The following is a 22152-nucleotide window of genomic DNA, read 5'->3' as shown; positions in this document are numbered from 1 at the left end:
ATACATGTATTTTTTACCACGGCTTTTTAAAAAATATCGCCCCCAAAAAACTGTTCTCTGGTTATTTACAATTTCCTACACAGGCACACACGCCCACTACCCAGCTGGCAACTATCCAAAAATTGCTACCATGGGTTCACTAGCTAAAGAAATGGGAATTCTACCTATGCAAATATAGAAATTTGTCAACTGTGTTACCCAAGTTAAAAGACACAAGGGCAACAGAATTTCAAAACCAACTTGCTTACTCAATACCTCTATTGGCAGATGAGAGGAAGATAACATTTTTGTTTCATCATTCTCTAGTTCTTTCCAAACACAACTTGGGTTGTCTAAAAATAAAATTCATATATACAACTAGGTAAATAAAATAGGAAGTCAAGGTCACTTACAAAACAAAGAGCCCAAGTGCTACACATAAGGACTAACACATTTCCAGACCTGAGTACTAAATGTAGTTTTGAGCTTCCTAGTGGCCAGGGGAGAAAAAAAAAAGTTTCGTACTTTTCATTAGCAGAAAAAAAACAGCATCTCAACCTCTCAAAGAAAAGAAAAAATATGGCACTATAGTCTAAAAGAGGTTTCCTCCATGAGGCGCGATATAAAGAACAATAAGCAACAGTAAAGGCAATAATGTCTATTTGTTTCCCTACAAATAAAAGTGCAGCAAACACATAGCTAAAAAAATTAAAGAAAAAAAAAAAACCTGTTAAGGGCCAAAAGCATAAGGCAGAGGATGATGATGCCTGGTCTTTAACTCACTGGACTTCAATTCATTTTAATTCACTGTAAGAAAATGCTAGCCTTCCAAGATCCTAACTTCACACCAAGACAAACTTAAAATAACTTATGTGGCAGAATTTTCTTCCCAAATACGAATTCCTTCTGCCAGTTTATGGAGAAGACAGAAAATTCAGCTATCCTCTGTGACTAAGACCTAAAGAGCTCTTATTCTGTCGCTTTGGAAAGTAAGATAAGCAATCTCACTTAGTGGGAAGTCACAAAATACAGCAAGAACAAAACAAAACCCCTGATGTCATTAAGTTCATGTTCTAGTGGCGACGGAAAGACAGAGGAGCATATCATGTATCTGCAATGTACCTGGTGAAATGCTGGAACACAGGTAAAGCAGGCTAACAGGATACACACAGCATGTCAAAACCAACCAGCTGCCACCTAGTCGACTCTGACTTATGGCAACCCCATGTGTGTCACAGTAGAACTGTACTCCATAGAGTTCTCAAAGGCTGTTTTTTCCGAAGTAGATTGCCAAGCCTTTCTTCTCAGGCATCTGGGGGTGAACTCGAACCACCAACCTTTCAGTTAGCAGCCAAGCGCCTTACTGTTTGCACCACCCAGAGACTTCTCGGCATGTCAGGGGGGCTATTCTTAAAGGGCCATGAGAGAAAGCCTCTAAATGTCCAGGTACAAGCTTTCCAGAGAGGGCATCTGGAGCGTCCCAGAAACAAGTATGTGCTTGGCTAGTCTAAAACAGTAAGGAGGCCTACGTAGCTGGAGCAAAGGACACGGAGGAATGGCTAGAAACTAGGTTACAGAGATGACAGGGGTGAGACCAGCTTCTGACTCACTCCAATACTTGAAGAAATGGCTGATTCATGTCTTAGAGTTCTATACCATTGAACGTAGCAGAAATCAGCCAGCCTGAAAAATGTTTAGGCAATCCTGTCACAGTCATACAGCCATCAGAATGTTCCCAGGGAACACCCACTTCTGGCATCACCTGCAGGTATCCTCACCAGTAGTGGTTTTGAAACCAATGCCCAGTTACTGTACCAGGACACACTGTATGCAGGCAGTTTAGTATTGTTTAGAATTGTGTTCTAGCAATCTGAATGTAGGCATAGTGCTGACACAGTCTTTGCAGCAGCAACTAAAACTTCAGGTTATGGTACATTAGAATGAAATCCCACCTAGAGCCATAGAGCATATTATCACCATCCTGTTTGCCACAGGTTACTACTCCAAAGACAAGGGTTTTCTGGGACCCTCCCAATTTCAAATATTCTTCCCTGCTGTCTCCATAAATGCAGCCCTGGTGGCACAGTGGTTAAGAGTTCGGCCCCTAATCAAAAGGTCAGCTGTTTGAATCTACCAGGCACTCCTTGGAAAGCCTATGGGGCAGTTCTTCTCTGTCCTATAGGGTCGCTATGAGTCATAATCGACCATACAGCAAGGGGTTCGGTCCCCATAAATGCATGTACAGTTCCTGAACAATTCAGACTCATCTTCATTTGAAAATACATGGTAGCCATACCTCTAAAAGACAAGTGATAGTTCTTCTAAAAACAGCACTAGAGCACTGAGGTATAACCCATATTTTGAGATTTTACTGAGTACTTCTTATATGCAGGCACACTACTAATCATATTACCATAAAACTCTCGGAACCAAAAACCAAACCTGTTGCTGTCGAATAAATTCTGACTCATAGCAACCCTATGCAACAGTGTAGAGCTGGTCTGTAGGGTTTCTAAGGAGCAGCTGGTGGATTCCAACTGCTGACCTTTCGGTTAGCAGCCAAACACTTAACCACTTTGCCAATAGGTCCCCCAAACTCTCTGAAGTAGGTCCTATTTTACTGACAAGGAAACCGAAGTCAAGCAGGTAAGTTCACGTGCCTAAGGTCACAAAAGGAAGCCCTGGTGGCATAGTGGTTAAATGCTACGGCTGCTAACCGAACGATTGGTAGTTTGAATCCACCAGGGGCTCCTTGGAAACTCTATGGGGCAGTTCTCTGTCCTATAGGGTCGCTATGAGTCGGAATCGACTCAACAGCACTGGGTGTTTTAAGGTCACAGAACTAGTAACATAGAGACCCAAGAGGTGGGCCCAAGCAGTCTGATTCCAGAATCTGTCAAATCATACCACCTCTCAATTTAAACAAACTGGAAAGATAAACATTATTCATTTGACAGCGGTTACCCACAGAGAGGGAAGAGGATGAACCCTTTCCCATTTGGCTAATTAGACAATCCGTGTCTTATTTAAGATCCAGAGTCAGGACCCTTTAGGGAGACGTATGTAATCCAGAGCTAAACGTGCTGCAGGCAAAGTCTCTACCGCTCATTAACTGCAAGCAACATGAAATGCTGAACCACAGTACAGATGAAAACAGGATGCAGGTTCACCTGTCTGAGCATAAAACCACCCCCCCACCAGCTGCCCTTCTTTTGCATTTTAAGGTTCTTTCGTCTACAGAAGATCACAAGCATGACCCATAGCTCTCCATTTGTCTTATTTAAAAAAAAAAAAAGAGGAGGAGCGTTACGGAAGTTGTGGTGGACACACCACCCCACCCAAATCATAAAGATAGGGAAGGTGGATGGAGGAAGAAAAAAAGGCTACGCCCAAACAACCTACACATTTACTTGTTAACATCAGCTGCCATGAAGGAAGGGGAAAAATTCACAATGGAAGTAAGCTATACAAGAAGAAACGAGGGAGAAAGAGAGAGAGAAAAAAACGCTAAGCAAACACACACGTTTGTCCACTTACTAGAACAATCTTCTGTATTTCAACATTGCTAGGACGTTCTACTCCACATCACAAGGCCATCTTTTGGGATCCAGGGCCTGGGAACACAAGAGAAAGTACAAGAGAACACTTTCCCCTCAGAGATTTGTTGTAGTTGCTGCTCCTGTTGTCATATGAGCGTGCATTTTGAGGTAAATCTTTAGGATGACAGGTTTTTAGCTCAGGAAATATGGGATTAAAATAATACAATAGCTGAGGTATGAGATGCTTTTTAAAAGTAATCCCTGGCTACTCCTACAGATTCCACGCATGCACGCACACACACGCACACACTATGAAACAAAGATTGATTGAAGAGCTAAGCAAAAAGGCTTTATGAAACTCAGCCCAGGCCTACCTAAATAAACAGCAGCACGCCTGGTCTGAGTCCACTCAGGCAACATCTGACCCAGGACAGCAGCCGTTACTTAGGAAGCACTCACTCTCTATAGGACTCTACCAAAATAACCCACTGCCATCTAGTCAATTACCAACTCATAGTGACCCTACAGAGTAGAACTGCCCCATAGTTTCCAAGGAGTGCCTGGTGGATTCAAACTGCCGACCTTTTGGTTAGCAGCCGTAGCTCTTAAACACCACACCACCAGAGTTTCCATACGACTCTAAAGGGGACACAAAAATTAGGACGACAGGGTCCTTGTTCTGAGTTTCCGATCATATATGGAAAACTGCAACACACAATCAAGTAACCACAAGAGAAATCCAGAAGTGGAAAAACACTTTCAGGGCGGCGGGGGCGGGGGGGGGATACACAAATCAAACTATATTTTCTCACCCGACAACACTCAAACACTCTGAATCTTTCCTTCTATGTCATCATAAACAAAGGAGTCTCAAACCATGATAATCTCATGTATGACGCTAGTAACCAAATAGCCCATGTGGAAGCTCAAATAAGAATAAAGCTTTTGAGGGAATAAAACTCGTACCACAGGAGATCGAGAGCCCTCACAAACAGGGAAGAAGAAAACACACATGTGGTGCTCCTTCTACAATTATAAAACAGTACCACGATGACATACTGGACCCTGGTCACCCCACTTCACATTCCTCCACTCCCTCACACATTTTCCAGGCAGTCAAATAAGAAAAATATTTTCCATAAGTCTTCTGATCTGGCTGAAAAAAGAGACAGTGTCCTCTCTATCTTTCTTGCCCCCTGCCATCTCACACCAGTCCCTGCTCCTAATGCTTTATTCTAGATGGGCTACTGTGCCCTGGGGGGCCTCAGGGAAAGTAGTTTCCTGAGGAACTCCAAGCAAAGAAAGTTCAATTAGTTTCTGATGTGTAATTTTAATAAAGTATATGGTATTAGCTGACCACTGCCAAAACAGAATCAACTAAAACATAAGACAGAAAACAGCTCTAAAAAATGTAATGTACAATATTCTTAGAATTCCAGTAGTAAACAAAAAGATGGCAGCCAAGTTCCTCCCATGCAACAGGTAAACCTTGGACTCACCACAGAACCACATTTTGGTCAAATCTTTAGTCAGGATCTTTATTTATACACAACGAATACTTGTCTGCTACCAAGTACATGTAAGTAGAATAACCACACAATTTACTAACCAAACCAGGTCACTTCTAGGTGTGAATGAGGGCTCTATTAATAATTAAACCTGAACAAAAGGACATGAACCAGACAAAACAGGAAGTAAGCTCTCCTTCAGTATAAGGCACCACGTGGGCTGTTTCTCCACATCGGTTGCTGACCCCAGATCACCCTTAGTTGGTGGTGTTATCTGCCTTCACCTAGCAATCAGTTCCGGCATTAACAAGAACCCATGAAACAACAAATCAATTGGGCCAGATACTTTCTTCAGCATCTCTGTCAACTCTTGGTTACTGATGTTCTGATCTGATTTTCTCCTCTTTGCCTTCAGTTTCCTGACCTACAGTTTCACCTCCATTCTACTGATCATATATCCTCCTTACTTTTGCTCTGGCCACGGACAATCTATTGTCTCAATGGAACACTTCTTTATTTCTAAGAACCCTAACTGCCCTAAGAACCTCTGCTCACCTTGGCTATCCATACCTTTGAGCCCAATGATCCCTCCTCCACTCTCAATTAGGCTGAGAGCTCCAGTTTTGGTTCTCTCACTCCCACCTCCCTAACCTACCTATACATTCTACCACGACTCATAAAGCTGACAAAGCATTATAGGTGTAGGAGGCCCACGAGGACGGTACAGGTGAAACAGGCACTTACCCATGTAAGGAGGATGACCACACAATTTACTGACCAAACCAGGTCACTTCTAGGTGTGAGCGAGGGCTCTATTAATAATTACACCTAGACAAAAAGACACGAACCAGGCCTTTCAAAACAGAACAGGGAGTAAGCTCTCCTTCAGTATAAGGCACCAGATTTTTTTTTATAAGTGAGTCCTAATCTTACTGAATAGATTTTGTTCCACTGGATGAGAGTGAAAACAATCCTGATGACATCATAGCCATATACCAACTTGAGGGGGGCACACACAGGGAGAGCACAAACGTTTGTTAACACATATGTGCAGGCACCACGCTAGGTGTTTTACCTGCATCACCTGCCTAATATTCACACTGTAGAGATGAGAAAAGTTGAGCTCACAGAGGTAAAAGAACTCGCCACATGCCACCTAGGTCTATCTAGCATAAGGTTCACATTCTTTCTAGAGTACTAACGTTGCAACTAATTAACCAATGATAACATACACCTAAAAAAGTTTTGTGAGTAATGGTGATGTGAGAAGTATCCTCCAACTGTCATGGGAAGACCTCACATATTTAATCACAGGAAGCTGCTCAGTGCAAGAAAATGTCAAAATGTATAAAACAACAAGCAGCCATCAAAGACAGTTCTCACTCATTTAAACAAATATCTAGGCTTTTATTATTACTATAATATAAATAACTTTTAATATTTAATGTTTTAAAACTTTGTATTAATATGAACAAGAACTAAGAAGGCACATAAAAAAAAGGCAGTGTTGGGGGTGTCAGAATTGTGGGGGGTTTTTATATCTTTTTCTGCAATAAAATCATCATCATCATCATCCCAGTAAATAGAAAGCTTTGGTTTTGTTTTTATTATTTTGTGGTGGCAAGTACCAGCACATAGGGTAGGGTGAGACAAGGAAGATAAAGGCAAAAGAAATAGTCCTTTGACAAGGAGTCAAAGGAAGAGAGATCTAGTCCTGGATACGAAGTAATCAACTTAAAAGTTCTTGCCAAGCAGACTAGCAAACTGAAGTGAGCCAGATGCAAGGTTGGAAAAATGTAAAGATTTATTCACATTATTCACAGTTTGCAAACTGGGAGGCAGGCAGGGTCCCAAATGTAAAGATTTATTCACATTATTCACAGTTTGCAAACTGGGAGGCAGGCAGGGTCCCGTGACCTAAGGCTGCCAGCTCCCTGAACCAGGGCAGATTTGCTCCTTTTATAGGGAGTGGCATACATATGCATCAACAGCGAGGGGAGGATCTTCAGTCTTGTAATGCGTGAGCAGTCCACATAATTTTAGTGAATGAGTTTTTGCACACAGCTCTAAAAATACTGCACACAGCCCTAAAAAAAATGGTGATGGCTTGCTGCTGCCATCGCAGGAAGGTCATACCACCAGTAGATTCACAGCCAGCATGCCTGCCTGTGCCTCAACCTCCTGCCAGGAGAAGAAACCTGAGGCTTCAACCAATCATGGTGAAGTGCTGTAAAAGTTGTAACAAAAATGTAGCAAGAGTAGACTTTTCTGAAAAACAACTATTATGGGATGGTTAATAACCCTTAATAACCCTTTCATGACTGCCTGCTTCAGATATGCACTGAATAAATAGCATTGTAACCTGGCCAACTCACTCAGCATCGCAGGGCTTCAGTTTCCTCTCTAAAATAAGATGGCTACATGTTCTCTAAGGCCTCATCCAGCATTAAAAGCAGATGATTATTGTGAAAACCCCAGCACGAACTGATTACTAGAGTGACACACATTAGGGAAATGTGTGTGTGCACTCAAAGAAAACTACCAAACTAATTATCCATGAGGAAAAAATAAGCTACCTCCACTTAAAAACCTGTGTTAATCTACAGGACTTTAGTAGACAGAATATCTCATGTCTGATAATTATTCTGAGGAGGCTATAAATAGGCAGTATTTGAAGTTAGTCAGCTATGTGCCATGGTTCACCAAGAAGCACATGTATGCAACATGTTCCAGGCTGCATCTGCTGTTTTGTTTCTAGCACAAACGGAGAGGGGGAGGAGAAAAAAAAAAGTCCTGGTAGATTTAATCGTAAGTGTTTGAGCTCAGGAAGAATTGCGATTTAGAAGTGTTTAAAACAACGCAGGAGCATATATATGAATAACAGCAAAGCCAAATCTGTTTTTATTTTTCATACATTGTTCAAAGTCATCAACGGGCCAGAGTACAACCACATCCAAAGGGACACTGGCCTAGACATTACCAGGCTCTCCATGTTTCCCCGCACCCTCTGTATCCACTTAACACAGGTCTAATAAACACCTCTGTAACAGGCTCTTTGTTGGCAGCACTGCCAGAAGAAAACGTGAGCCTGCCAGTATTAAGAAACACGAGATACTCAGAAAATCAACACCAAACACCCTCTACCATTTCCAAAGGAGTAACTTCTCACTTCCATCCCCCCACCCTGCCCCTCACACACCTATCTCCTAGAAAGCATACTTGCTCTTCATGCAATCTCTGCTACAGGCTGCCCTTGAAGCTACTGAAGGGGGCAAGGGGTGGGTTGGAAGTGAGAGGGGGAAGAAGTGGAGGAGACGAGATGATGAGAATCTCGTGGAAGAAACTTCTGCTTTCTGAATCCATCAAAAGTCAAATTTCTTGATGATGTTTTCAAACATTCAGAAGATAAATGGGTTGTTTTTTTTTTTTTTTAAAAAAGAATGATCAAAAGACTTTTTTATTTGGTTTGGCACGGGGTATTTATCAAAACAAAGAAGTTATCTGTTTGAACCTACCTAGACATCTTTTAAGAGTCCTGAACCATCTACACCCAAAAACTCTTTTAAATGCTAAAAAGGCAAGCAAAATTACCTATTGTTTCAGTAATATTTGTTATAGCTAGCACACCATTTTCCATCGACCATTATTTGTAATAAATTAGACCTGGTGGGATTTTAATATCAACCCTAATAGTATACTGAAGGCCCTGGACAGGCAATGTTTATGAGCCCTTAAAAATAAGGTACTCTGGTAAAGTTTTAAAAAAAAATAGTAATACGAAGCAAGGGAGTAAAAGAATGCAGGAGAGAGGGAGGGAGAAAGGGAGGGGTGGAGAGTAAGGCAGAACACCTTAGGGTATGCAAGAGCACATCCTCCGTAGTGAGCAGAGCTGAGTGCTGCGTGATCTTGGGGACACATTAGATGTCTCTGTCTCAGTGTCCTCCTCAGTAGGATACAGTCAATTACCATCTTGCACCACAGGGTTGTTGTCAGGATCAAATAAATGATAAATGTCAAACGTTTAGCACGTGCATAATAAACATTCCATTAGTGATCCTTATTCTGGGATCTGTTTTAGTCCTAACTCTGCTGATAATTAGCTGTGCGGTCTTGGGCAAGCTATTTAACATCTCTGAGCCTCCACTGATTCACCAAAAATGAGGGTCTGGATTAGATGATTTCATGATGTTTACGGCTTCTCTAGGCTCAAACCCTCTCTGACAATACAGTAGAGTCTGATTCTTTTAATTTTCAAGTTCTCAGACCTTTCTTTTATGACTCATTGATCACGAAAGACAAAAAAAACCTGTTGCCGTTGAGTCGACTCTGACTCATAGCGACCCTACAGGACTGAGTAGAACTGCCCCGTAGAGTTTCCAAGGAGCGCCTGCACTGATCACAGCCATGGTTTATCTGATACCAAGTGTTTGGTCAAAAGCCCAACTCCTGATTATGAGGCTATGCCTATGGGAATCCTGGAACCTGCTTCATGATAATCCTTTTTACAACGTGGTTTGCAGGAACACATTGTGGCAAAAGGAAGGCCTGCCTGTGATGGACAGAATCGATCATTTCTGTTTCAGAGGCCCTCGAACATTGAGGTTGCCCCGTAAGCAGACTGCTTGTGTAGTATGTCATGGTGCAGCCCCGGAGTGACAGAGCATACATAAATTCATTTGCCACGACCACACTCCTTTCAAAGGAACTTCCAATTACTTCCTGCTGGAAATATTGCAATAACTTGTCCCTTCCAAACACTCTTAACCTGAAGTTGAAAGTTGCCACTAGAGGTCTATTTCCATATATCTTGGCAAAACAGAAACAATTTCAGATTTATCATTCTCGTCCTGTTTTGTTTTTTTTTTTTTAAGCTCATCAATGATTTACCTTTTCTAAGCAAAGGCTGGACATAAAAGTCCTTACATGTCAGGAAATTTAAAATGATTACTGTAAAGACAATTTATCATGATGTATACCACCACATGGAATTGTATCTCATAAACCTATGTAATAATCTCCTAATTTAAGTAGTGAGCAAACACCCATATTATGTAAACAATAGGGTTAGCATATATGAACGGATTTTAGTGTTGATGTTAAGTAAGACTTATAATAAAATTGATCTGACACAATAATATTTATGAAAAACTGCGCATACAGTAATCAGCTTTAATGATGTCCAGTACTCATAGTGACGGGATAAAGCCAAACCAATCTTTGCTTTTCTCGATTAATTCTCTAGCTATCACTAAACTGCCTCAATGTTGACAATTTTCCCTGACACTCTGGCCACTTTAATTCTCATCTCTCTAACATGTTCATTTAGAGAAACATATCAGCAACCTCTAATGAAATAATTTAGGCCACAATCATCAATAGATGCTAACAACATTGGGAGAAAGGTTGATGAGGAAATTCACAAGGGAAGAATGGAAGTTGCCACCACCTGAACCCAATGATGAGCATTAGTAAAAGCAAGACCACCAGGCATCTTACTGATAGGATACAACATGAAGTATATACCACCACCGACAGATTAATCTTTCCAAAAAGGCTGAACACGAATCTAATCAAGTTTCTGTACTGCCATCCAGTTTACAAAATACAGGGACTAGTGGAACAAATTTAAAAAGAAAAGGAAACTATCAGCCAAGTCCGGAATGTGGGACATTCTACCAGACAACTGACCTGATTTCTTCAATAAATCGATAGCATGGGGGAGAAGAGAAAGTGGAAAGAGCTTTTTCTAGATCTCAAGAGTTTTAAGAAGCATAACAATTCATTGCAATGTGTGGATTCTGTTTGGATCCTGGTTCAAGGAAACCAACTACATATTAAAAAAAGACATCTTTGAGCTAATCAAGAAAACATGAAAATGGACTGGTTATTTGATATTAGTGACTTCTTGTTAATTTTGTTAGGTATGAAATGGCACTGTGGTTATATAAGAAAAAGAATACGAACATATTTGGGGTAAATGACATGGTATCGAGGACTTGCTTTAAAATACTACAGCAAGTGGAACAAAAAAAGAAAAAAGATCTAAAAGAAGCAAGTGTGCCAAAATGCTGATTAACTGCTGAATCGGGGGAATAGGTACATAGGTGTTCAGTATAGTGTTATCTCTATTTTTGCACATATCTGGAACTACTTCTAAAAATACTTAAATAAGAAGAATCTTAACACTAGCTTCTAAGGGCTTCCTGTGCTCAGCCCTGACTCTTTGATCATAAGACACTATTATGTCAAGATGATTTCCGCTTTAAATAACATTATGCCCAACTCAAACTAAATTAAACAATTAGAAAAATATGTATTGGTTCATATAACTAGGTGGACTTCAGGGTTAACTTAATCCAAGGGCTCCAGTGGTGAAATCAAAATTGAAGAAGACAAGATATTCTCAAACGGCACACTCAGCCACTCCCTAGTAGAAAGGGCAGAGCCTAGCCACAGAAAGTAGGCTACGGATGGCCAGGCCCCACCCAGCTAAGCACAGGGCAGAGAAACCATCAGGTAATAAGGCTTGTGCTTCGCCGAACAAGAGGCAGTACCTGGGGCTGCTCAGGAAGGTCTGACAACAGGTTTCCAGCAACTCCAAACTTCATCTGAAACCCACTCTTGTGTAAAAAGCACAAACGCACTGCTCTGAGATTATTAGCATTTGACTGGATTGGTAGGGAAACCAGCGTTTGGTAGAGAAGCTATGAAGTGGAAGAGAAGAGAAAGAACTGAACACCACCAAGTAATAACTTCAATTCTACGCTCTTGAATGGTGCTCAACTCCAGCACCTCTACTTCCTAGAGGTTTTTTGGTTTGTTCTGTTTTGGTTTTTTGTCAATCTTTTTTAAATAACTGAGGTATAACTTCCATAAAGTATACAGATCTTACACATACAGTTCAATCCATTTTTACTCCCTCCAATTTTAATTTTGTTTATTTGGTTTGGCTTTCAAATACAATATCCCTGTTTTCAAGGTTAGTGCCAGTCAGCAGCAAACCTGGAATGGAAAAAGACAAAGGTTGTGGCCTGCTTCCAGCTTCTGGGCTCTGCATGTTGGTGGCCCGAGCAGCTGAAGCATGTTGTCAACCAAAGCACAAAGACCACAGTTGAACATAGTGGCAACTAAAGATAAGGCTTCTTTCCTGCACCTTTTAAGTCAAGTTTCCACCTCTACCCGAAATCCTACTTTCCCAAAACTTCTAGCTCAAGCCATAAGGAGTTTTAGCCTGCCTCCCCTGTCCCCGCCAGCTGTCCACCAATATGAACAATGGTTGCCATCTTTCCTTGATTTTGAGAGCCTGGCTTTTCACTGGTCAATCTTCATTTTAAAAACAGCACACTCATCTAAAAAATATAACCACTTACCTGTGGTTATAACCACACAGAGATGAACAAAGATTAGAAGAAAATATTTTTAAATTGAAATTTAAAATTGAGTAATTTTTTACTCTTAAAACCAGGTATTTAAAAATAAGTGGCTATTCTGAACTAGTAACTAGATATAATTAAAAATCCCTAAAGATGAAAAAATGTGTTACACTTAAAAAGTGGGTATAATGATGCCATAATTCTACTTCAGAAAGTGAGAAGGCTGTGACACTGGTAAAAAGTGGTTTACCAGAAACCAATGGCAGAAACTAGGCTTAAAATTAGTCCTTATTCCAAAGAATAAGACTAAAATAATATAACTTGCACTTACCAAGCTACTTAATAATCTAAAAAAGAAAACACTGAGGTTAAAAATATTAGATGAGGTTTTTAAAATCTTTCCAAATTTTTTGCAACACCTGTGGTAAACAAAGAATTCCCCTGGAACACGGATTATGAGATCTTCCAATGTGGACTACATGTGGGTAGGAAAAAGTACTATCAAATTCAAAACTTTCCAAAAAGAGAGCGAAATACATTAATATAGAATACAATTATGGAAACATCTTTAAAAATGCATGATGCCTAATCAAATCCCATTTACTAAAAAGATAATAGCCTCAGGGATACCTGCTACAAAAATGGTTTCTCAAGAGACAGAAAGGGCCACATGAACCAGCGACTACATCATCCTGAGACCAGAAAAACTAGATGGTGCCCGGCTACAACCGATGACTGCCCTGACAGGGAACACAACAGAGAAACCCTGAGGGAGCAGGAGAGCAGTGGGATGCAGACCCCAAATTCTCATAAGACCAGACTTAATGGTCTTAGACTGGAAGCACCCTAGTGGTGGTCATGGCCCCCAGACCTTCTGTTGCCCCAGGACAGGAACCATTCCGAAGCCAACTCTTCAGACATGGATTGGACTGGACAATGGGTTGGAGAGGGATGCTGGTGAGGACTGAGCTTCTTGGATTAGGTGGACACTTGAGACTAGGTTGCCATCTCCTGCCTGGAGGGGAGATGAAAGGGTGGAGGGGATTAGGAGCTGGCGAAAAGGACACGAAAAGAGAGAGTGGAGGGAGAGAAAAGGCTGTCTCATGGGGGGGAGTAATCAGGAGTATGTAGCGAGGTGTATACGGGTTTTTGTGTGAGAGACTGGCTCATGATTTGTAAACTTTCACTTAAAGCACAACAAAAATTATTTTTAAAAAATGGTGTTTCCAATAAACACGATATTTAAGACACGGCTCCAACACACAAACTCTGCCTAATTACATAATTACGTGTTTTTACTTTAGTGACATCCTCACGTTATGCCTAATTAAGACGCTGTACTTTCCATATGGGAATTCCAAAATAAAAATTCAGTACAAATACTCTCCTTAAAACTTTAATTTTAGATTTACTTTTCAAGTACATTATTCCAACCGGAATTCCAAAGCCCTACCTGAAGCTAAAAAAGTCAAAAGCTTTATGTACACTATTGAGGTAACACAGAGGAATGGCTGAGACACAGCTGTGCAAAGAGACCGCCTGAGTTTGATTCCAGCTTTATAATCACGGCCAAGCTTTTTAATGTATGCTATAGGGTCACGGGAGCCCTGGTGGCACAGTGCTTAAGCATTCAACTATAACCAAAAGGCTGGCCATTCGAATCTACCGGCCACTCCTTGGAAACCCTATGGGGCAGTTTAACTCTGTCTTATAGGGTCACCATGAGTCAGGATCGACTCAATGGCAGACAACAACATGCTTTAGTTTCCTCATCTGTAAAACACTATTGGTACCCCCCTCACAAAATTATTTGGAAGATCACAGAAGATAATGAACGTAACAACGTCTGGCATTCAGTAAATGCTAGCTAGTATCATCATCTTAAGGCACAGCTCACTGGAACTCAGTCTCATCAGCACAGAGTACCTCTTTCTGACACAGGCAAAGAATGTTCCTTAAAAGCAGGTGTGTTATGCAATGTTGGAGGAACCTCAAAAACATTATGCTAAATGAACAAGGCCAGACACAAAAGATCACGTTGTATAATTCCATTTGTACGAAATTTCTAAGAAAGGCAAAACCTCTAGAGACAGAAAAAAGATCAGTAGTTGCCTAAGGCTGTGGGCGGGGACGGGAATTGACTGCAAAGTCTCAGACTGGACTGGGGATGATGGTTGTACAACTATATAAATTTACTAAAAATCATAGAACTGTATACTTGCAATGGACAAATTCCATAGTATATTAGATAGTAAAGTACATATATACTCTAAGTGTACAGTATATAATTTATACCTCAACTGAGCTTGTACTTAAAAAAAGATGTGTTTCCAAAGTGCACAGGTACTTTCACACCAATCTGGTATGAGAGTAAATTTAAATATTTCAGAGTAAGTTTATCTCACAAATCAGAAAACGAAAACTCACGGTGCTTATGTGAATTTGCTGGAGGTTACGAGCTGGGGCCTGGATTCCAACTCAGATGTGTCTCGTTTCAAAATTTCACTAAACCACATTAAGAAGCCTGGCCCATTTCCCAATTCCATTCTCCTAATCCTGTGCTGTGACAGAGCAGGACTGGAACCCATGGATGCTTCTGTGCAACATAAACTAGCACTGACAACAAAAAGGAAAACACAGCAGCTAATAGGGAGAGGAGAGGAAACCCTCCAAACCACCTGTACCTACACCTGGCCATGACGAGGACAGATGGTCTCCAGCCTGCGCTTGGTCTCTAACCTGCACTTTTTCTATCTTGTTTTCTGGAGGAGACAAGAAATACTTAACCAAGAAAGTTGCATGGGCTTAGCATTAAAGACTTCTAATGATTTGTGTTCTGCTATTAACCTAAAGGTTGGCGGTTCAACCCCACTCAGCCGCACTGCGGAAGAAAGCTCTGTCAATCTGCTTCCATAAAGATTACAGCCGAGAAAACCTTACAGAGCAGCTCTACTCTGTAACCCGTGGGATCACCCTGAGTTGGAAATGACTGGATGGCAATGGGTTTGGGGTGTTTCTGGGAAGTCTAATGAGGTTTCAGGACTTAATGATTCAGTAGCATGACCAGGAAAAAGTAGCACTGCTGAACAGCCCAGGGAGTCCCCTGCCATTCAATGGTCTCTAAGAAGGTGCTTTCCATCACACTCCAGATCTCTCTGCCACAGCTCAGAACCCCAAGACTTTGCTGTATATAGAAAACATTACTGTCACCACATCGCATCTCCAGCATCACCCCCGCCACACACACACAAAACACGATGAATCACAGACGATAACTACTGTTTTACAGTCGCTCTGTAACCAGCTCATCATCTTAAATGAAATCTTTGGTATAACTGCACCGTTAAGAGTTCAGCTATTGTTAAAGCAATACTTGCTCCTCTTTTCTGCACCTCTCCCCTCTTTCTTCCCACAGTTTACCTCATGATTTTGAAAAATATTCTTAAACAAGTCTCCTCACTCTTTCCCCACCAATCCATCTTATCTTTTAATTTATCACAGAGCTCTGCTGGGCACAGACATAGTCGGTTATCCCCCTGCAGAGCACTCACTCTAAGCTCCTGGAAATCCTCAGGCCAGCCAGGAACACCATGTCTCCATCACAACTGGTTTCCCAGACGACTGGCCTTGGGTTTTATCTTTAGCAAGGATATTAGAATACCATAAAGTTTCCCGGCCCTTCCTCAGGTCCACCCTACCATATGTTCTGACTCAGCCAAATTACAGACAAAGCTAAACAGCCCTCTTAATATCTTCATCCAAGTACCACCATGTCCTTCCTTAAATACATTAGTCCTGGGCCAATCATGCTCCTTTCCCTCCAGAACCAAAAAAAAAAAAAAAAACCAAACCCATTGCGGTGATACCTCCCCCTATTCCACCTATGCGTTACACATTCAGAAACCCAATTCCATGTCATTAGCTGTGATTTACATCATTCTTTCTGAGATGTCTTAATTCATGAAATGCTACTTTCCCTTCATAGTCCTTAACTACAAATAATTTTTGCGTAATTTTGTGCAACTCTTTAAATATCTTCCTCGCCTGCCCTGCCATGAAGGCAGGGACTCCATCAGTCTTGTTAAATGCAGTATAGCCCAAACTGGGCCAGTGCCTGGCATACGTCGTTGCTGGCCGCCAGGGAATTGGCCCCCTACTCATGGCCACACCATGCAGGATGGAACCTAACACTCCCCAGTCCTGCACCAACCCCATGGCTGATTGCTTATCGGGCATTGGGATCCACAGGGTTTTCACTAGCTGATTTTCACCTGGCACATAAAAATAAAAAAATTTTTTAAGAGGTGCTAATTAAACGTTAGTTAAATAAAGGAGCGAATGAAAAAAGCAAAGTTTCCACTATCAGCATTAGAAACAGCCCCTCGTAGATTTCTAAATGGCCACTCAAGCCAGGCTGCCAAATGATTTCTTTTACTGACAAGCTGCTGAAATCAATAATATTAGATGGGTCAAGGTGTTGATTCCTTTTCACCGGCTTCGCCTAAGTACTTAGGGTGAGGAAAAGTTCAGATGGATAAGGCCTAGGACTTCTTAACTAGAAAGCAAAAGCGGAGAAATATGGTTTGCTTCCAGAAGGAAAGACAAAATAGGCCAAAATTAGACAAGGAAACTACACAAGGAAATGAACTCAAGTCCTATCAGGTCATCTCAACACTATGCATGCCCCAATTCCGCCTACACTGCCTTCTCATCAGCAAAGCAGCTGTCCCAACACGTGCCCAGAGTGGATGGAAAAATGGGTCCATTCCCACAACTACTTTTTTTAGACTTGAAGAAGGGTGACAACTTCCCAGGACTTCTACACACACACAGAAATCCACTGCCATCAAGTTGATTCCGACTCATAGCGGCCCAACAGGACAGAGTAGAGCTGTTCCATAGGGTTTCCAAGGAGCAGCAGGTAGATTCCAACCGCCCACCTTGTGGTTAGCAGCTGAGCTCTTAACCACTGCGCCACCAGGGCTCTGCAGGGCTTCTACAATGTTTGAAATCTAGATTTCCCTTAACCAAACCCAGTGAGCCATTTTCTCACTTTATATAAGGATTAAAACACTTGTATAGAGAACTCTGAAGGGAAAGGTCAGACAGAATACTAACATTAAGCCATATTACTAATCTATAACGTTCCCTCTTTTTCCGTCAGGAGAAAAACCTTTCATGCCTCAATCAGGCCCAAAGAAAATCAGTAAAAAACCTTTTCCACCTTTACTTGTAACATCCTAAACAACCGAAAATCAAATAAATGAAGGAATGAATAATAGCATCCGTCCCTCCTACAGCCCAGGAACAGCACTAGCACTTCCTCCAAGCATAAATCAAGTCTACTTTTAAAACCCTCAGGCATAGACTCTCCAGTCCACTTGAATAGGAGACTGGCCAAATAGCCACAGTAAGTCCTTGACATGAGCCACTCCCAAACTTTCCTCCCTTCTTTGCGAGGCAACAGAAGTGAAGAGAGCAAGCCTTACTGAACTTCGACCTCAAGTCCAGCTTAGCTGTGCAGTTAACATCATTTAAGCTGCACAGGAGGGTTAGTTTAAAAATCAGATTCAGACATTCTAATGTATTTCTTATTTGAGTTTCTTTTGACTTTTTAATGTAGAAAACGATCATTATTTCTGACGGAACACTGACAGCTGCAGCAAACTATGTGTTTCACACACTCACTACAGCATGTGTAGTCACTACTGCATTGCAACAGCACCCTAAGTATGCATTCAGATTAAGGAGCCCCAAATGTTGTGTTATGGTTGCTGCTGGTTGCCATTAAGCCAAGTCTCACTCATGGCAATCCCCTGATCACAGAGTAGAACTGCTCCATAGGGTTTTCAAGGCTGTGAGGTTCAAAAGCAGATCGCCAGCCCTGTCTTCCAAGATGCCTCCGGGTAGGTTCAAACCATCAGCCTTTGGGCTGGTATTCCAGCGCGTGTAACCGTTAGGAACCACCCCCTTACCACCAAAAAAAGCACCTTATAGTACGTAACCGCAACTTCCTCCTTATAACTTCTAACTTCAAGAAGTATTGCATCATCCTAATGATCAACCTACTTCTAAACGGCTGTCTCCAAGATCTCTTTTTACTTTGCACATTAGAAAATAGAAACCTCCAAAAATTGTACAAGTGGAAAATTAGCAGATACAATGATAAAACTGTTCAGGAGCCAAATCTGTGGCTGAACAACCATAAATTTTTTTAATCACAGAACACACACACTCAAAACTACTTACTACTTATAGGGAAACACTTATTTTACTGTTTTTTCAGAAGCAATCGCGTATCCAGCTCTAAAATCAGTGCTATTCCTTCTATAAACTTCGCTTCCATCCTGGATTTCCCATGAATCTCTGAACACAATTTTATTTTTCAAAGATTTTTTTTTAAACTAAAAGATCTATTTTCATTTTTTTAAAGAGTCAATCCCAAACTACTACTGAAATCCAAAAAATAGTTCATCAAACTTTTTTTCTGTCAACCCATCTTCCAAATTAAATGGAAATTACGTTGTTTTTCCTGTTTCTTGTATCACCCTTCTGTATAGGTGGTTATCTGCAAGGCTAGAAGAAAACACATTTCAGAACAACTCAGCTTTAATCATGCCTGAAAGTGGCAAACCACTATTGTAGAACTATGGTTATTAGATACCATGTTTCAAACTGATATAACTGGAAAAAGTTCACAATCAGTAATTCCATCACTTAGTGTCTCTCTCTCACACACACACTCACTCACATAAATGCCATAGCTGCCAAACCATAAATCAAGAAAAGGTGCCTTCAAGGTGTGTTCAAGTGGTGGCCATATGAGTAATATTCTTCTGTATTTTTTCCAGTTTTTTAATAAATATATACAATTTTACAATTGAAAGTTGTAAACTTAAAATCCCTAGTACTAAGAAATCTTTTCTAAACACTATTTCAGCTAAAATTCCCAGAGTCCTGGAAGGAAAACACGATCAGAGGAGAAAACTGATGGACCTGTTGGCAAGAAATCCTCAAGTTTAAAAATAATAGGAAGTCTAAAAAGGCCCTATTTAGTTGTTCTGTATTTCCTTTTCATATCACACTCATTCTAATCAAATAAGCTTGCTCTACTATCACAGACTAAAATCCTTTCCAAGGAAGGTAACCTTTCTTTCTATGGTACCTTGCTGCAGAGAATAGGATCTGTATTTATCCTCAACATGATTCCTCTTCAAATTTCAGAAGGGGCCGTTACCGTCATCCTACACAGCATGTTAAAACTTGGCCATACACATCAATGCCATCGCCTAGTGACCTGAAGATCCCTGAGGGAAAATTACTGGAACCAAATTTTAGAACTCCTTGTGTGCGGACGCCACTCCGTATACTGGGCTCCCTAGAGTAGTACGAACTGAGAACAGTCAAAAGGGGTAAAGTTAACTTTCAGACTGTTTGGGAACAATTCTAAGGTCACCTTCACATCAGCAGGGGCAAGCCCCACGGGCCCCTCCTTTGTTTACAGGAGCAGACCTTCGCGTCTGGCACCCAGCGCCCGGTCCCGCCGCCCCCGGGCGCTCCTGGGCGGCGAGGGGCGAGTCCGGCGTCGAGGACTCGGCATCTGGCCGCGGCGTTCACAGCTTAGCAGCAGCATCCCCGCTCCAGGCAGGGTCTCTCCATTTTCAGGATCAAAGACGCAACAATAAGCCAAGCGGCCGCCTGGGCTCCCTTTCCTTGTAGCGCCCCTCGCCTCCCGCCACCTCTTGGGCGCGCGCCGACCCCTCGGGCCCCGCCACATCCCAGCCCTACTCCCCAGGACCTTCCCGGCTCGGCGCGGAGTGACGGGGGCTCCCGCACGTCCACCCGCCCCGCGTCTCAGCCTCTCGCGTACCCAGAGACCCCCGCCCCCATCGCCCCTCGCGGCTCTGACGGTTGGTCGCGCCGAGGGGCAAGGCAGCTTCCTTCCCGCCGGAGGGATCCCCCTCGCCAAGGGTCGCTGGGAAGGAGCAGCCGCTGCGCAGTTCCCCGGCGGGGCACTCCTCCTCCCCGGGTGAGCCCCTCCGTCTTTGTGTGCAAAGTAAGTGTGCGAGGCTGAACCTACCTCTCCGCTCACAAAGGAGCGCGCGGCTCCTTCCCCAGCGCTCGGGCGGCCACGGCAGCGCGAGCGGCCCGGCTGCTCGGGGCGGCCTGGCGTAGGTGAGGCGGCGCGCTCGGCTGGGTCTCAAGGAGACGGCCCGACCCGGCTCGCCCGTCCCGCTCTGGGTGGCTCTTTCACACCCCGCGGCCCGGCGCGTCTGAATTAAGCGGCGGGGCGGGCCGGGGGCGGGGCGCGGCTGCTGAGTCACAGGCCCGCCCCGCCGCCCGCCGCGGCTCGGTGCTCGGTGCTCGGGCTCGGCGCGCGGGACCCGGGCTCCGCGCTGTGGCTCGGGCTCAGAGCTGCGGCCGCCCGCGTGGACTGCGTGGGGCCAGGGAGGAGTCCGGAAAAAGTCTTGGGATTGGTTCAGGAGCGTTTTGTTTTTGTTTAGTTTGATTTGCTTCTGACACTCTCGAAAGAGGAGAGGGAATTGGAAGGAAAAGACTTAAATGTCACCAGACGAAAGGGTGAAATGGGAAATCGAATGTGGCAGACGCACGTTCACGGGACGCACAATTGAAGACCACACACACACACACACACACACACACACAAATGCACAGGAGTGTTTTGCTTGTTGGCGTCTTTGCTCCACTCCACGTTTATGATACTTAGCAAGACTGTCCGCGGTGAAATCCTGCCAATAGTCACTGAATAAAACTCAAAAGCAACCCAGGAAAGAAAAAGAAATAGTCTCGTAATTGTACAGCTTTACTGTCAAGTCAGGGCTTTAAAACCCAGTGACCTGGAAGTTCCTCTTTCTCTCCCCGATACCTTCATCAAAGGATAATTGGAGATTTAGGTTTGTGCATAAGGAGGAAAGGATTTATTTTACCTCTTTTCCCTCTGACTTTAGTTTTGTTCAGTTCTCTTACAGGAAAGTGCTTCTCTGCTGAATCCCAAGCCTCTAAGATTACCATCTACCTGAATCACAGCAGGCACGAAACAGGAGCTATCCGTCTCAGAGTAACCAAGGCAGCGAGTTGATGGACTCCAGATCAAAAGCTTTTTAATTTTGACAACAGATGACTGAGGGTTTATTTATAGGGAGACATTTCTGAATAAATCAGCTTGGGTCATGGTCATAAAGAAGCCATATCAATTATGGATTTCGGTAAACAAGGTACTTATTCCAAAGATGTCTATCTTACATAGACTTTAAAGCCACAGACTCTTAGGGTCCCTGAAGCTTGCCACGGAGTGGAATCACCTGCCACAGGATTGAGAATGAGAAAAGCCGCTTCCCAGCTCAGCTGAACTGCAGGAAGTTTATCCATGAAGTTTCCTACCATTCTTCCTTCTCTCCCAGGCCCTCCAGCAGGTTGTTTCTATCCTTGAGAATGGTTCCACTAGTCGCTCCACCAGAACCTGAGATCCATCTGAGATTTCCCCCCTCACTCCCCACATTAGAGTCAATTCCAAGCCCTATGTATTCTGCATACCTAGATGTTCCCCTCCCCTTCCCACTTGCACTGCCACAGTTGGTCTTTGGAGCCCATCACCGGAACTGTGGCAGTGATCTCCTGACTGCCCCCTCCGTCCAGTCTCACACACTTTTCCTCCTAGCTGCTTCCTCAGGGAACTTTCCAAGCATAAATCTGCTCAGATTCATCCTCTGCTTAAAACTAATGGCATTCCAA

At 42.8% G+C, this 22152-nt stretch overlaps 1 protein-coding gene across 3 annotated transcripts in view; it reads right to left on the bottom strand.

The window, feature by feature from the left end:
• The window catches only part of FAM107B (family with sequence similarity 107 member B), a 264769-nt gene that overhangs the window by 59254 nt on the left and 183363 nt on the right, over positions 1–22152 (bottom strand). The window contains exons 1-2 of one of the 3 annotated variants that reach the window (XM_049881951.1): positions 20480–20561; positions 3517–3593 (exon numbers count right to left, since the gene is read on the bottom strand). The exons of 1 other annotated variant lie outside the window; for it this stretch is intronic. The gene's annotated coding sequence lies outside the window, so the exon portion shown is untranslated. Of the gene's footprint in view, positions 1–3516; positions 3594–20479; positions 20665–22152 lie in introns of those variants that run through there. One more of the 3 variants, XM_049881954.1, reaches the window with a different exon arrangement.

Source organism: Elephas maximus, chromosome 4 (assembly GCF_024166365.1).
Source record: "Elephas maximus indicus isolate mEleMax1 chromosome 4, mEleMax1 primary haplotype, whole genome shotgun sequence".
NCBI lineage: Eukaryota > Metazoa > Chordata > Mammalia > Proboscidea > Elephantidae > Elephas > Elephas maximus.
This window is presented reverse-complemented; position numbering and strand designations above follow the sequence as displayed.